Source organism: Ambystoma mexicanum, chromosome 2p (genome assembly GCF_040938575.1).
Source record: "Ambystoma mexicanum isolate Mex_15411 chromosome 2p, UKY_AmexF1_1, whole genome shotgun sequence".
NCBI classification, from domain to species: Eukaryota; Metazoa; Chordata; class Amphibia; order Caudata; family Ambystomatidae; genus Ambystoma; species Ambystoma mexicanum.
In genome coordinates this window covers 381,680,157-381,694,898 of record NC_090923.1, presented here as the reverse complement: position 1 = coordinate 381,694,898, position 14,742 = coordinate 381,680,157, and the positions used below count along the sequence as shown (strand labels likewise).

Here is a 14,742-nt window from a genome sequence, read left to right as displayed (position 1 = left end):
TCTCTGGCTTTAAATGGCAGCTGACCAATAGGACCGTCTAGGAGACCAGATCATGTGTCTTGGTTCTGACGAGTGATCATCATTCCTCTTGTCCTCTTCCTCATCCCAGTTGTTCTCACTTGGGATATGCTATTACAGCACATCGAATTATTAGGTAATGAGGAATTGGAGGATTCGTGAAGGAAGGTGGGAGGGTTAAAGGAATATTGCATTCTCCCAGGGCCATTGCCACCAATCCCATGAAGGGTTTTCCTCCCCATGAGATCCACCCGCTAAGTACCTCCCCCAGGGGGACTATCGGGTAGCAGCCTCAGCACCTTGGCTCATGAAAAGGGCCTCCCCCCATGAAAGCAGTGATGATAACCTGGGATTCATCACAAGATGTATTATATACTTAAATGTATGACCATAGAGTAACCTTAAACCCTTCTCCCCCACTCATTCCTGGCAGACTGCAGAGAGCTTATAGTAGTTATGCCCTCAGGGCAACCCTCAAGGACACTCGCATTGTCCCATTGTCACAGGTGCCTCACATTCACTGCTTCAGGTGAATTTTCAATGGTCTGTGCAGACAGAAGAAATCTGTTTCCTTGAACTGTGTACCATTTTTTGCAAAGACAGAAACGTAGGTCTTGGTTAAAAACTAAAGATTGTGCTTCAGGATTCTCTACAGTATCTTTTTTTGATTTATTTAAGTCTGGATTTAGGCCTGGCCATGGTACCAAGAGTGTCCTTGTGTCTGTTGTGTATGACCTGACACGGATGGCAGGCCGTGGGGGAATGGGCGACTTCATTTTATTAGAACTGTCAACCACATTCGACACATCGATCACTCAATTTTAAAGGCCCGTCTTTCCACGGCAGGCCGCTCAGGCCCGGGCCTCGCCTGGTTTTCTTCTTTTCTGTCCGATGGGTCTCAAATTCTCTCTTTATTTTCTTTTCCCGTTCTGAAGCGCTCACTTCCGCAGGGGTCTGCCTTGTTTGCGAATCTGTTTACTATTTATGTTCAGCCTCTTGTCGGTCTCATCCACTCCCACGGTTTCTGTTGCTACTCCTTTACTGATGATACACAGATTCCAACTCTTCATCTCAGTTTTGTGCTGCTTAGAGGCCACTGGGTGCTGGCTGGGCGACATCCGGCTGAAACTGAATGGAGACAAGGCGGAAATCCTTCTTGTTGGGTCTTTTCTTCTGTTGCTTCTCTTTGGTCAGTTTCCTTTTGGACCCCTGTATTTTGTCCCTGTCATAATCCTGTTCATGTGGTTAGGCCTCCTGGGGTAAAGATTGCCTCTTCTCTCTCTATGGAGGCTAAAATCTGTTTAGTCTGCCAATCTGGTTACTTTCACCTTAAAATCTTGAGGACAATCCTGCCTTTTCTCCCAGAAACATTATATGCTCCACTGTTTGCATTGATTATTGCAATACTTTATAACTTGCTCAGCCCAATACTTGTTGAGTCACTTCTTTCCCACTCACTAGCCCTGGCCTTCACCCGTGACCATTGGCCCGGCCTTCAGCTAAGGCTCCTTTACATGTTGCCTCAATAGTTTTCCTTCCCTACCCACTAGCGATGACCAGTGCCCACAACCTTTGGCCGTGGAATCTCTACATACTGCTCCAATAGGTTTCCTAAACGGTCCAACTAGTCATGGCTTCAGCGCGGCCAACACCACTAGGTTTGTTTTGGGAATAATAGTCATGGACTTTGCCATGGCCAGTGGCCATACTTTTTCGTTTTGGTGCGTTGACATGTTGCCTGAGTGTGTTTTGTTGGGGCCCACTAGCCATGGCCTTCAGATTTGCTTGATTTGTCTGCCGAATTTCAAAGGTTTTGTTGCATTACATTTTCACCTTAACGTCTTTTTAACTAAGGTGTTTTCACTGAATTTGAAAGGTTTTGTTGTAATGTATTGTTCATCTTAACTGTTTTCAAACTAAACGTTTTTTCAGTGAATTTCATAGGTTTTGTTGCTATGCATATTTTACATTAAATTTGATTACCTTAACTCTCTTAACAAAAGATTTTTCACTGAATTTGAAGGGTTTTGTTATACCATAGTTTCTTTGGGACCCACTAGCCATGGCCAGTGGCCACTGTACATGTAGCACCATAAGGTTTCTTTGGGGCCAAATGGCCATAGCATACGACCGTGGCCTCTGTACGTGTTGCACCAATAGCTTTTTTTGGGGCCCACTAGCCATGGCCACTGGACATGTCAAAACAAAACAAAGAAGGTGATGGTTGGAAGGTGTCAAATTAATCTTAACCTCTGGCATCGCTCTGGGCAACCCTTCAAACCACTGTTTCTTGCCTGCCAAGCAATTACATTTATTTTTTGTATTTTATTTATTTGTAAAGCGCGGCCAAGCCCTGGGGCAACTGGCCGCTGTAAACTTAAATGTTTCACAATCAATCAATGCATGCTGTACTAAAAAGGTAATACATGTTATAGGATATATGATAGTAGGTGAGGGGAAAAGGCACAGATGGGTGAGTTACATAATCATATATATACAGACACTATACATGTTACTATTCTAGGAACAGATATTGTACAATTTACAAAAGGTAGGTACACACCAATGACAGTGAGGAAACATTCTGAAAGTGACTAGGCATGTTTTATGGGCAGGGTAGGTTGAGGTCTTGCTCGGTGAGCCAAGCCTTGACCTTATTTCAGAAGAGAGAGAAGGAGGGTTCTTCTCTTATGGACATGTGAAGTGCATTCAATTTTTTTTGCAGCAAGAACTGGGAAACTAGCTCCACCAGTTCGTTGTTGGTTAAATCCTGGGATAACAACGCAATGTGCTTGCGCTGCTCTGCTATGTCGCAAAGGTAAGTGGCATGCGAAGGTGTCGCAGAGGTATGTGGGTGCCTCGTTATTTAGGCATTAGTGAGTGAGTGAGAGTGATTTAAGGTCTATTCTTTGTTTGATATTAAGCCATTTGATATTCTGTCTAGCTGCAGTGATGTGCTGTTTTCTTGGTATATTACATGCAGATCGGACAGCGTTATTTTGCATGACTTGCATTTTGTTTATATTTTGTTGGGAAGTTCCTAGGTAGAGCCGATTGCAATAGTGAAGCTTGGAAAGTACTAATGCTCTTGCTACAGAGATACAGTTAGGAATAGTCAAGTAAGGTCGACACACTGTGAGAAGCTTGCAAGTATATTCTGTGGATGATGCTAAGGCATTGGTTTGTCTTGTGAGTGATAGTGCTGAATCAATGTAGATTCCTAATATTTTGACGTCATTTGGTACTTTAATGATGTTATCGTCGATATTGAAGGATTTGAAGAGGGATCCTAATTGTTTCCATTTTGTTGAGGAGCCGAGAAGGAGTAACTAGATTTGTCATCGTTTAGGCATAAGCCGTGCTTGGCCATCCAAATTTGAATAGTGCTGTAAATGTCATTGAGAGTTTTACTGTCTGCAACATAGTCACCAGTGATGGGGATGAGTATCTGGGTGTCATCTGCATAATTAGTATATGTGACACCCAGATAATCAAGTATATCAAATAGAGGTTTGCTGAATACGTTGTAGAGGGTAGGGGACACACATGATCCCTGGGGGACTCCACAAGTCACTGGTGTGGATGATGATGAAGCTGTGGGTGCAAAGACCCTCATGGATCTGTTGCTCAGGAAGGATTTGATCCATGCATTAGCTTGGTCTGAGAAGTGTGCAGCAGATGACAAATGTTTACATAATATTTCATGGTTTACTAAAATCAAATGCAGCAAAGTCGATTAGTAATAATAGGGCAGATTTACCTTTATCTTTGAGGATCTGAATTTGAGTCTTTAAGTCAATAAGCGCTGTTGCAGTCCCATGCCTAGGTCTGAAGCCTGATTGTTTTAGGCCTAATAGGTTGTTTGTTTCCAAGTAATACTGTATCTGGATGTATGCTGCACGGTCCAGAGTTTTTAGTAGAAATAGTACAGTCATAATGGGTCTTTACTTCGATGGGTCTGTAGTTCGATGGGTTAGTGGGGTCCAAAGATGTTTTTTTTAGTAATGGAAGTACCCAGGCATCTTTTAACTTAGTCGGTACGGTGCTAGAGTTAAGATGCATTAATGAAAGAGGTAATGAAGGGGGCGAGTATGTTGGCTGCCTCTTTGATCAATGTAGCCAGGCAGACGTCACCCTTACAGTTGGATGGTTTTAGTTTAAGTATGATCTGTTCTACTTCTTTTGTGGTAAGAGGCTTAAAATTGAATTGGGGCAGATTTGGCGCCAGGAATGAAGGTAGGTCCATAGGTAAATCATTGTCAATAATAATTTTCTTTATTTTTATTTTGTTTAGGAGCATGGTGATTTTATCTTGGAGCGCGTTCTGTATGTTAGTGCACCATAGGGTATCCTTCGTGCATGGGTCAGGTATAGGAGCAGGAGCTTCAAGTTCTTTCAATATGTTAAATAATTCCTTGGTACTGGAATTGGCTTTGGCAATGCGGTCATTGAAATTATCTTTTTTAGCCTGTATAATAGCTGTTTTTGTAGTTAAGTGAGGCTGCTGTGAACATGATTTTATTCATTTCTGAGGGGAATTTTTTCCATGCTGTTTCAGCTGTACCTTTTTCTTTCCTGAGATTCTTTAGGTAGGGCGTGTACCATTTGTTGATATGGGCACGAGGTTTAGATTTTTGCATTTTTATGGGAACTATTGTATCGATGGCCTTAAGGATAGTTTTGTTGTATAAATTAACTAAGTCGGATAGGTCCGAAAGCAAGGTATGGGGGTGGGTGATAAGGCGTAATAACGGTATCAAGTTTTCTAATGTAAGGTTCTGTTTACTTCTTGTTGGCATGGCTGGAACATGAATGTGTGTCAGAGAGGGAACTGCCTTATCAATGGTAAATGTGATAAGGTGGTGGTTGGTCCAAGCACAGGGAGTGTTGGCCAATAGATTTATGCTGCAATTGAGGTCTACTAACCAGTCGAGTGTTCTACCTTTATTATGGGTCGGGCTTGTTATACGTTGAGTGAACCCTAGTTCAGAGATGGTGTCCATAAGGGCAGCCGCTTTAGAGACTTTCAGATCATTGGGACCTAGATTAAAGTCTCCTAGGATGATGACTTGTGATTTACTTTTAGTGTTGGTGGACAATAGCTGGGATATATAATTTTCAAAGGTGGAGGTAATGCCAGGAGGACGGTAGATTAGATGCATTGTAATTGTAGATGAGGCAGACGTGGATACTTTAATAGAGAGAAGTTCAGCGGACAGTAGGTGTTGTTTATTAACCATTCTTAGCTCTAACGCTGATTTGAAGATAAACCGCCTTTGGTGGTGTTAGCCTCTCTATCTGCACGTAGAATGGTATAGTTATCTGGTAGGGCTAGTGCTAGTGATGGTCCTGATGTTGGGTTGAGCCATGTTTCTGTAATGGCAATTATATCAAGGTCTTGGGTAGTCAAATATCTACTATGTCTAAGGCATGTGCTTGAAGGGATCTAGCATGATAAGGCCTACCTTGATAGTATCTGTGATGTTGCTTGGTACAGGTATTTGAGTTTTATCATTGTTAGTAGGTTTGATAGGTTTTACTGAGGAATGGTCTTTGTGAACGGTACCTGTATTATGATCTCTTAGTATATGTGACTGTTGTTGTAAGGTTCTCAAACCAAGTCTGAGGTTTTGCAGTGGTGCGAGGCAAGGAACTGTAGTAGTTGTTCAGGCGGAACCTCTGTCTTTTGGGTTCATAGGAATGGTACCTATGTTGTAGGCCTTAGGCGTCTGAGACTGATGTTGTGCCAATCGTGTGACAGTACTGAAATTATGCAACATTGTGGGGTATAGGGCTAAAGTAATCTTTCTAGGCAAACATCTATGTTGGGTGCACAGTTGTAGTGTCAACCAGAGGCATGGTCTCTGGTTCAATTTTTTGATAATGAGGCGCGGCTATTTTGTGGTAAGAAACAGTATGAACCGGGTTAATGGAGTCAGTACATGGGGGGAGCCTCGGAAGAGAGTATGGGAGTACATTCATACATGGTTGTATGAATTTTGATGGGAGAATATCATTCGATAAAGGCAGGTTGGATGACATACTAAGGTGTAAGACCGGCATATTGTGGCAAATATGGGATTTCATTTGATTTAAATGAAGAACCTTGGTTCTAGCCGTAAAATGAAATGAGGTACCGGAGTTATGTTCAATAAATGAGAGTAAGAGCAATATTGATTGAAGGGGTAGCATGGCTAGTAGGAGGAAGTGCAATTTACCTTTAGTATGCACAAGCAGATCGAATATGTTAAAATATGATACAATTTGCAGCGCTGACTACCGAGCATAGTCAAATTATGTTACAGAGGCGAGTAATGGGTAAGCATGTAAAAGGAGCATATAGGTACTTGCAATCAATGTAAATCAGTCAAACATAGTCAAGTTACAATCGGATTACATGGTGCAAGGTGCATGATTCATATGTCACAGCTATAGACATGGCGAGATGCAGGAATTTTGGAAATGCCGGCGATAGTTACACAAACATATTTTCACTTGAGTTACATGGATAAAAAGCTGTGGCAAGCCAACACACGCATATCAAGGCATATCAATTGATTACCAGGTAAATTAGATGGGTCTGGTTCTGATACTATATAGGTTAGCTAGGCATTGTGCCCTGTAGATTGTATGGGACTAGTATAGGCAATAGAGCTGCTAAGTTAGGCAATTGGGAGGCTATGCGTGAAATGTTAGCAGAAAGTGCATATTAATGTAAGTAATGTGTTAGCGCCAGTAAGAAGAAATTATACTAAACAAAGTAGACATGTGATAAACATACATGGTGCAAACATGGCAAAGGATGCAGGTGAAGAGTTTGTACACATGTAGTTAGATAATAATACATAAATTGTGATAGCAAGGTGCATAGGTTGACATAGAATATTCTGCTGTAAGAGGTAGTCCAAGTGACAGCAATCTGTATCAGATACTGATTGAGTAAAGGGTGATGGTTAAAATGGACAGTAAGGGAGGCTGCTGGTGCAGATACATAAGGAGATTTAGCAGTGGGTAAAAAATAGTGTTACATAGCAGTATTGCGGATCGCAAGCAGTAGTGGAAGGTATGCTTGTACTCGTGTGGCAATGAGGCACAGAGCATTTAGTTGCAGCGTATGTGGCCCTCCATAGGAAATGTGCATGGAGAAGTCTTAGCGATTCCAACGAGGTGTAAGGATATGGAATCGCGATTAGTACCAATATCTATGAGACGGGGCGTGGCTTGGGCAGCCATGGAGTAGCCCTACTTCCTGAGCAGCTCCGGAGAATCCGACATATGATCCGTGAAAACTACCTTTAAAAACGCGCCACTAGTTCCAGGATTGACCACACATGCATGGGAACATGTGTGCTGCTCACTGTATAAAGACCGAGAGAATCGTAAGTGGGATTCTGGAGGAATTGCTCGGCAAACAATGGCGGCTGCTCAGTCCCTTGTCACACAAGATAGCCGACAACAAAGGAAATGAAACTAGAGCACCCGAAGAAGCGAACTAAAGGCGGCCGCGGCTGGGAAAGAATGATGATGGCGAAGTGGAGACGGAGCAAAACCCCTGTGGCGGTGAGCCTTGTGTCGCGATGGCTTGTGTGCTGACCCGGAAGGCAGGAGCCCGGGGACAGCGGGGGTGCGAACAGATAGGCCGCACCACGATAAGCACAGGAAGCGCTCGCTCGACATTGATGAGCAGCAAGCTGCGGCGAGAGGCGGCGGATGGTGCAACTGCTTGAAGATAACTGCAACAGCCGATAAGAGTGGAAAAGACAGTCAGGGAGGCACGCGGACACTGAATCGCGATAGAGAGGCCCAACGAAGGCTGGAAGATGTCAGCGCGAGGGGCCGTGGGCAAGAATAAGAATAAATAACCCACAATGGATATTTTTGCCAAAACACAACATTCTCCTGCGGCCATTGCACCCAAAGGCCCGATGGTACCAGCGGAGGACACCACAGCGGCTGATAATCATCAGATTTTAGAGACCATCACGGAGCTGAAAGACTCTTGGGGGGGGTTGCGATGTTGGACCTGCGCACTTCCGTGGAGGCTAAAATTGAAGCAGTGAGCATTGAAGTCTCCCTGCGGAGGCAAGATGTCAGGGGGCTGGCGGAACAAACAAGCAGCCTGGAAGGTGCGGTGAAAACTAACACGGACACCAGCACGAACAATGCAAAGGAGATCCATGTCCTTAAACAACAGGTGGCTAACTTGGAGTCTCGAGCAGAAGAAGCAGAAGGGAGAGCGAGGAGAAACAATATTCGTGTGGTGGGCTTGCCGGAGGGTGAAGAGGGCCAGGACCCGACAGACTACATCGAGAACCTACTTTTACAAGGAATTGGGGCTGGCAAACTCTCGCAGGGATTTGCAGTGGTGCGTGCACACAGAGCCCTTATGAGGAAGCCGAGACCAGGGGCCCCTCCACGGGCGATAGTCGCCAAAATATTGAACTGCAAAGACCGCGAGAAAATACTGGAGTATTTCTGAAAAGGTGGAACAATCGAAAGGGGCTCGAGCACCATCACGGCGTATCCAGATTATACTATGTTGGTCCAGAGGCAACGGTACAGTTATGTGACCATCAAAAGGAGGCTGCGTGTGGCTGGGATAAAATATATGCTTCTGTACCCTGCAAAATTGAAGGTGGTGCACAAGAGCAAAATGTATTTTTTTGACACTCCAGAAGAAGCAACGACGTGGCTGGACCTGCAGGGCTGCCCGGAATAAGACACGGAAGAGACCTAAGATGGATGCAATAAGTGACTGGGATACAGTATGCATTCTGTTAAGGCGGCGTGTGAGCATCCCAGGGGTGCCTAGACGATGGCTAAGAACAATGGGCGAGGCTGTAGGAGGCTGATATTTTGATAAAATATCGCTGATTGTGATGGACTTGAAGGACTGGAATATAGTGGCGTGTACATATATTCAAATTGTATAGCAATGTGTAGTCAATCCGATGTGCCATAGGAGCGGCAGGGCGAAAGCACCCTGCCCCCCGAATTATAGTTATAGTAGTAGTAGGTTGGCCACTAGGGCGGCCTCACCCTGCGGAGCTTCGAGTACAGGCGAGAGCCAGAAAAAGCTAGATGCGGGGGAGCCTGAGATCCAGGGATGGAGCTGGGCAACAGTTGGGGGGGGGGGTGATGTTGGGGAAGGGACGAGGGCGGGAGGGAGGGGGAGCGGGTAGTTTGGTGTGTTTTTGGTTAAAGGGAATTCAGAATGGGATGCAAACCTATACAGATTGGATTTGAATTCAAAGTCAAACTGCACCTGTGGGAGAGGGAACAGAACTGTAACAGTCCATGGGGGACATTAAGATACTTACATGGAATGTGCGGGGGCTCAATAGCTACTTAAAAAGGAACAAAGTTATGTTGTACCTGCGCAGGCAGAAAATAGATATTGCATTGCTGCAGGAAACCCACCTTACACGAGAGAGGATGGACACGATCGCAGGGAAGTGGAAAGGGGTGCTGGTTGGCTCATCGTACTCTGCCTATGCAAGAGGAGAGCTTATATGGGTGGCGCCACATATCCCTTTTCAGCGATTGCAAGTGGTGGCTGAGACAGATGGGAGGATGGTTATGCTGAGGGGACTGGTGGAGAACAGGGAGATGAGCATTGTTAACATGTATGCCCCGAACCAGAACACAGCGGCGTACATTAGGACATTGAGTGCGAACCTGAGCACATGTGTAGGAAGCGCGGTGATCTGGGGAGGGGACTTCAACTGCGTATTGAACCCGAGGTTGGACAGATCGGATGGGAAGTTGGATAGACCGGCCCCTGCAGCTAGGGTGTTACAGACATTGCTGGATGACTTTGGGTTGGAAGATGCATGGAGAGTGTGGCACCCCCGGTGAAAGGCAATATTCACATTATTCTGCCCCACAGCAGTTAACAACGAGGCTGGATTATGTCTTTGCATCACCTGAAATGATAGCAGAGATTGTACATATGGAGTATAAGGCCAGGGTCCTCTCGGACCACTCGCCCCTGATTCTCTCATGGCAATACTGCCCCCCGAGAGCGAGGATCTCGACATGGCGCCTACGAGCGGAGGCGTTGTGGGACCCCTTTTTTAGAGAGGACTTGAGGGAGGAGATCGTAAATTATTTTGAAACAAATACTGGGAGCGTCGACTCTGTGGGAACACTATGGGAGGCCTTCAAAGTTGTCATGAGGGGTGTGGCCATAGCGAAATCCAAGGGCCTACAGGGTGGGGTTTTGGCTGAACTGCAGGAGACGGAAGAAAAATGAGAAGAGGCCTTAAAGGGCGGAGATGATACAGCAGAGAAGCTAGAGCTACAGCAAAAATGTGCGGAATATTGGGAGAGATTGTGTAACCTTAATTATAAAAAATACATAGAGAGACAGCATGCGGGAGGTGATAAACCGGGGAGACTTTTGGCGTGGTTATATAAGAGTGAGACCCCCAGAGTCACAATCAGAACTATAGAGAGAGAAGACGGTAGCGTAGAGGACACCCAGGAGGGAGTTAATCAAGTGTTTGTGGATTATTATAAAGTATTATACAGAGATGATGGGGAAAGTAGCCGCACTATGATGAAACGCTTGAGGATGTGGGGTAGCCCAAGATAAGCGAGGAGGAGAGAGAGGAACTAGACACCCCGATCACCTTGGAAGAATTGGGGGAGGTGGTGAGGCAGCTGCCTACTAGTAAAACCCCAGGGACAGATGGGCTCCCAAGTGAATTTTACAAAGTATACATAGAAGAGGTCCCCCCCCCCCACTGCTAGAGATGATAAACGAAGCGTTCGAGACGGGATGCTTACCGGAGTCACTGAGAGAGGCTGTCATAATACCTCTCCCCAATCCTAATAAACCTGGGCACAGCTGTGGTTCCTTTAGACCCTTGTCAATGCTGAATCAAGACGGCAAGATATTAACTGCTGTCTTAGCAAATAGACTGAAGAGGGTTATTAGCAAATTAATAATCATAGGCGACTCCAGAGAATTATTGAGTTTGGCAGAGAAAGTGATGAGGAAATGGCAATCGTGTCCTTGGATGCGATCAAGGGGTTAGGGCCTGGATATGTAAGGTGGGCGAAAATTTTATATAGAGAAACGCTGGCTAGAGTTAAGACAGGATCTGTGATATCGGAGAGGTGGCAGCTCAGCAGGGGTACTAGACAGGGATGCCAGTGGTCTCCAATGCTCTACATACTGGCCCTGGAACCCCTAGCGATATATCTGAGGCAGCAATATGACACCATAGGCATCGAGGTGAAAGGGGAGCGGCATTTGATCTCCCTATATGCAGATGACATGCTGTTGTATGTGCGATTCCCAGAAGAAAACCTCCAGTACATCTGGAGGTGCTTGGGAGATACGCTGTGCTGTCTGGCATAGCGGTGAACCCCCAGAAGTTTAGCTTGTTCCCATTAGGGGGGTACATGGGGATTCCAGGTACCGTGGTGGTTAGCACATTTCGGTACCTGGGGATAGACATATATCACACCGTGGAGGAAGAGCATAGGTGCAATACGGAAGTAGCCATCAAGAATATCGAGAAGTGCATGCAGTTTTGGGCAAAGCTGCCTTTGGCGATGATGGGGCGGGGAGCAATGCTAAAGATGGTGGTCCTGCCGAGGCTCCTACACTACTTCGGGAACATGCCGTACCTGATTCCTAAGAAGTTCTTCACCAAATTGAATGGCATGTGTAGGGACTTTTTGTGGCATGGCACGCGAAACAGAGTGGTGTTATGGTCGCTTCAGAACTTCCATGACAAAGGAGGGATAAAGCTGCCCAACTATGAGGCGTACTATGTGGCAAGCCAGTTGCAGTATGTTGCCAAATGGCTCTCTGATGAAGAGACCTCTGAACTTAGGCTGTTTTGGCGTGATTGTGCACCTTTTTATTTGAAAGAGATGTGGGTACCCAGGGCGGAAATGGTGGGGCGCCCTAAAATGATGCTACTGGGGTGGAAGGTGTGGTGCAGGGCATGTCAAATGATGGAGGACCTGTCCCCATGCTTACCGCAGATACCATTGGTTGTATTGACGGGGGCAGACGCTTGGCTACGAATGATACTCAGGAACCACTGGGAACCGGCTGGTGTGGCAACAATGGGTGATATTTGGCAGGAGGGCTCAAGTATTACTTTTGAGGGGCTGCGGGAAGAAACTGGGTTGCACGAGGGCCAGTACATTACGTATCATAGAGTGGTACGGAGGATTAAGAGAACATGGCCTGAAACTGTGTTGAAGGAAGAATTAGATGCCGCCATAGACGTGATATATGACATAGCTGAGGGGGGTCACGAGATTTCCAGACTGTATGAAATGTTGATGTCTAAAGTGGGGAAGGAGGTCACGCAGTTGAGACTCGACTGGAAAATGGAGGTCGGGGCCCCAATGAAAGACGGGATGTGGGAACGGGCGCAAGGGGTATCATAAAAAGGTGTCTAGAAACGCGAGGCTGAAACAGATTCAGCTGTACATAACACACAGAGCCTATATGACGCCTTGGAGGATGACGAAGTTTGAATTCAGGGCGGCAAGCATGCCCCAAGTGTGATGAGAACGCAGGCATGGTGCATATGTTCTGGTCATGCCCGATCATAGAGCGATTCTGGAGGGGAGTGAAAGAGAAACTGGAAGAAAAAGGGGTCAAGATAGTAGTGGATACAGTGTGGGCCTGTCTGCTGGGGGGGTTCCCCAGACCACAGAAGCTCAGGCATGTAAGTAAGCTGAGGGATCTGGTTTATGTGCTCGCAAAAAGGATTGCCATGGGATGGAAGTCATGCCATGTGCTAAAGATAGTGGTGTGGTGGAAAGACTTGCAAAAATGGGCGGAAGCCGAAACCATGGCATGGCAAGAAGCGAGTAGCACAGGGGGGTAAGGAGGAATATGAGTCCCTGATGGCCTGGAAATCACTGATAGCCGAACTGTTTGGGTCATTAGCTGACCCGGCTGAGCCTGTAGAGGAGGGGACTCGTAAAGGGGGGTGGGTTAGAGTGAGTAGTGGTTAGAAGTTTAAAAAGTGTAATGAAACTGTTGGAACATGCACTGTTTGTTTGGTTTGTATTGTTTGGTTGTTTGTAAAATTCAATAAAATCTTTTTTTTAAAAAATCTAGGAAGCTCTGATGGTTGTTGCAGATACAGTAAAGTCTTGGTACAGTAGTCTAATTGCAGATTATGGGAAGCAGTAATTGCGATAAGGGTTCTGAGTGTCCGAGGCTTACCAATGTTAGAGGCCTCGGAGAATGGTCTAGCGTGGCGCAGAGACCACATTTCCAGCCGCGGCTCAGTCAGCTCCAGACAGGTTCATGACAGCAAGAGGAAAGACCATATGGAAATCAGGCTTGTTACCACCCCAAAAGAGGTAGTCCAGCCCGAGCGCTAGGTCACATCCTTTCTGCACCATGTCAAATTAGTAATTGTTAAAAAGAACCCATTGCCCCTTGCCTGGTAGATGTAGGCACTACAGAGGTTAAACCTTTTTTTCTAACTCCTTATTTCCGCGATCATTTCACAGTAATCCCTTCCAGTAGCAGAAATTCATATTGTACAGTGGCGGTTCGACGAATCCCATGATAACTGGAAAAAGGGATCCGAATAAAAAGTATTCCATGTCCTCCCATGCACTCAACATGTGTCCCCCTTCTTTTTTCCAGTTCCCCTCACTCCACTCAATTGATGTTCTCCTCCCTATCCCTCTCCCATTACCCCCTGTCACTCATCACTTTGTGTGATGCAATTTATTTTCTGAACGTGTCTTGCAGGGAAGCCACAGCATGAGATTCCATTGGTCATCCCCAGATCAAACGAAAATGTTCTACCCATAACTGGCTCCCAGCCCACCCACTTCTAAATTCTCAACTTCACGTCTTCTTTACCACTCCCGACCTCTACCCTGATGTGATTGCTGTTGCTATTGGTATTTGTATTTATATTAATAAAAAAATAAAAATAAATATTGTGCCAACAACCAGGTCATCTAAGCGCTGTCATTCGAAACAATCACTGTCCTCCTAGAAGTGATTACATAAACAGACGAGCTTTGAGTCTCCTTCTGTTGACGAGAATGTTATAAGACTCTGTAAGGTTATGTGGGAGTTCATTCCAAAGTTTGGTGCCATTATTTTTCCTCCTCCAAATAGCATTTTATCTTTTTATTTGTGGCTTCTCCCGGTAATATTGCCAGAATCACTCGTATCGACCAAAATAAAATGGTGGCTTTTCATATTTGAAAAGTCTCTCTGCCGCAAAGCACCAAGGTCGATCTATATAAAGGTTTTAAAGAGCTGGGGACACCTCCAATTATCTGTCAAATATTTTAAAAACGAGTGGATGACTTAACACCGAAAGTAGACCCCTGTATCAGACGCGCAGTTGCCTGACAGGACAAAGGAATGTTTCCCTTTTTAAAAAAAAAGTTCTATCCTTTTATCACCTGTATGTGGTTACTCGCGGGTGCTAAAGGCTGTATGGTAGTGGCGGGGGAGTGAGTGAGGTACAGGGTGAGGGGTGCACAGCCATGGGGGAGATCGTAACATGGGCTTATACCAGAGAATACAGCCCATGTTCAAAATGCACTGGTTGGCTAGTGCCCCCAGAGGTGCTAATTAAAGAGATAGAAGAAGTCCTGTGGAGTAAAGCCCGGATGAAGAGTAATTCTATTTTGAAGGTTAAGATGCAGTGTGTGCAAGGCTGAGGCCTTAAGAAAAAGAATTTGAAAGAAGATGAATGCTTGGTCTAA

General features: G+C 45.5%; 1 protein-coding gene across 2 annotated transcripts in view; it reads left to right on the top strand.

The window, feature by feature from the left end:
- The window catches only part of PTPRG (protein tyrosine phosphatase receptor type G), a 1,528,043-nt gene that overhangs the window by 1,300,619 nt on the left and 212,682 nt on the right, over window positions 1-14,742 (top strand). The gene's annotated exons all lie outside the window — the stretch shown is intronic.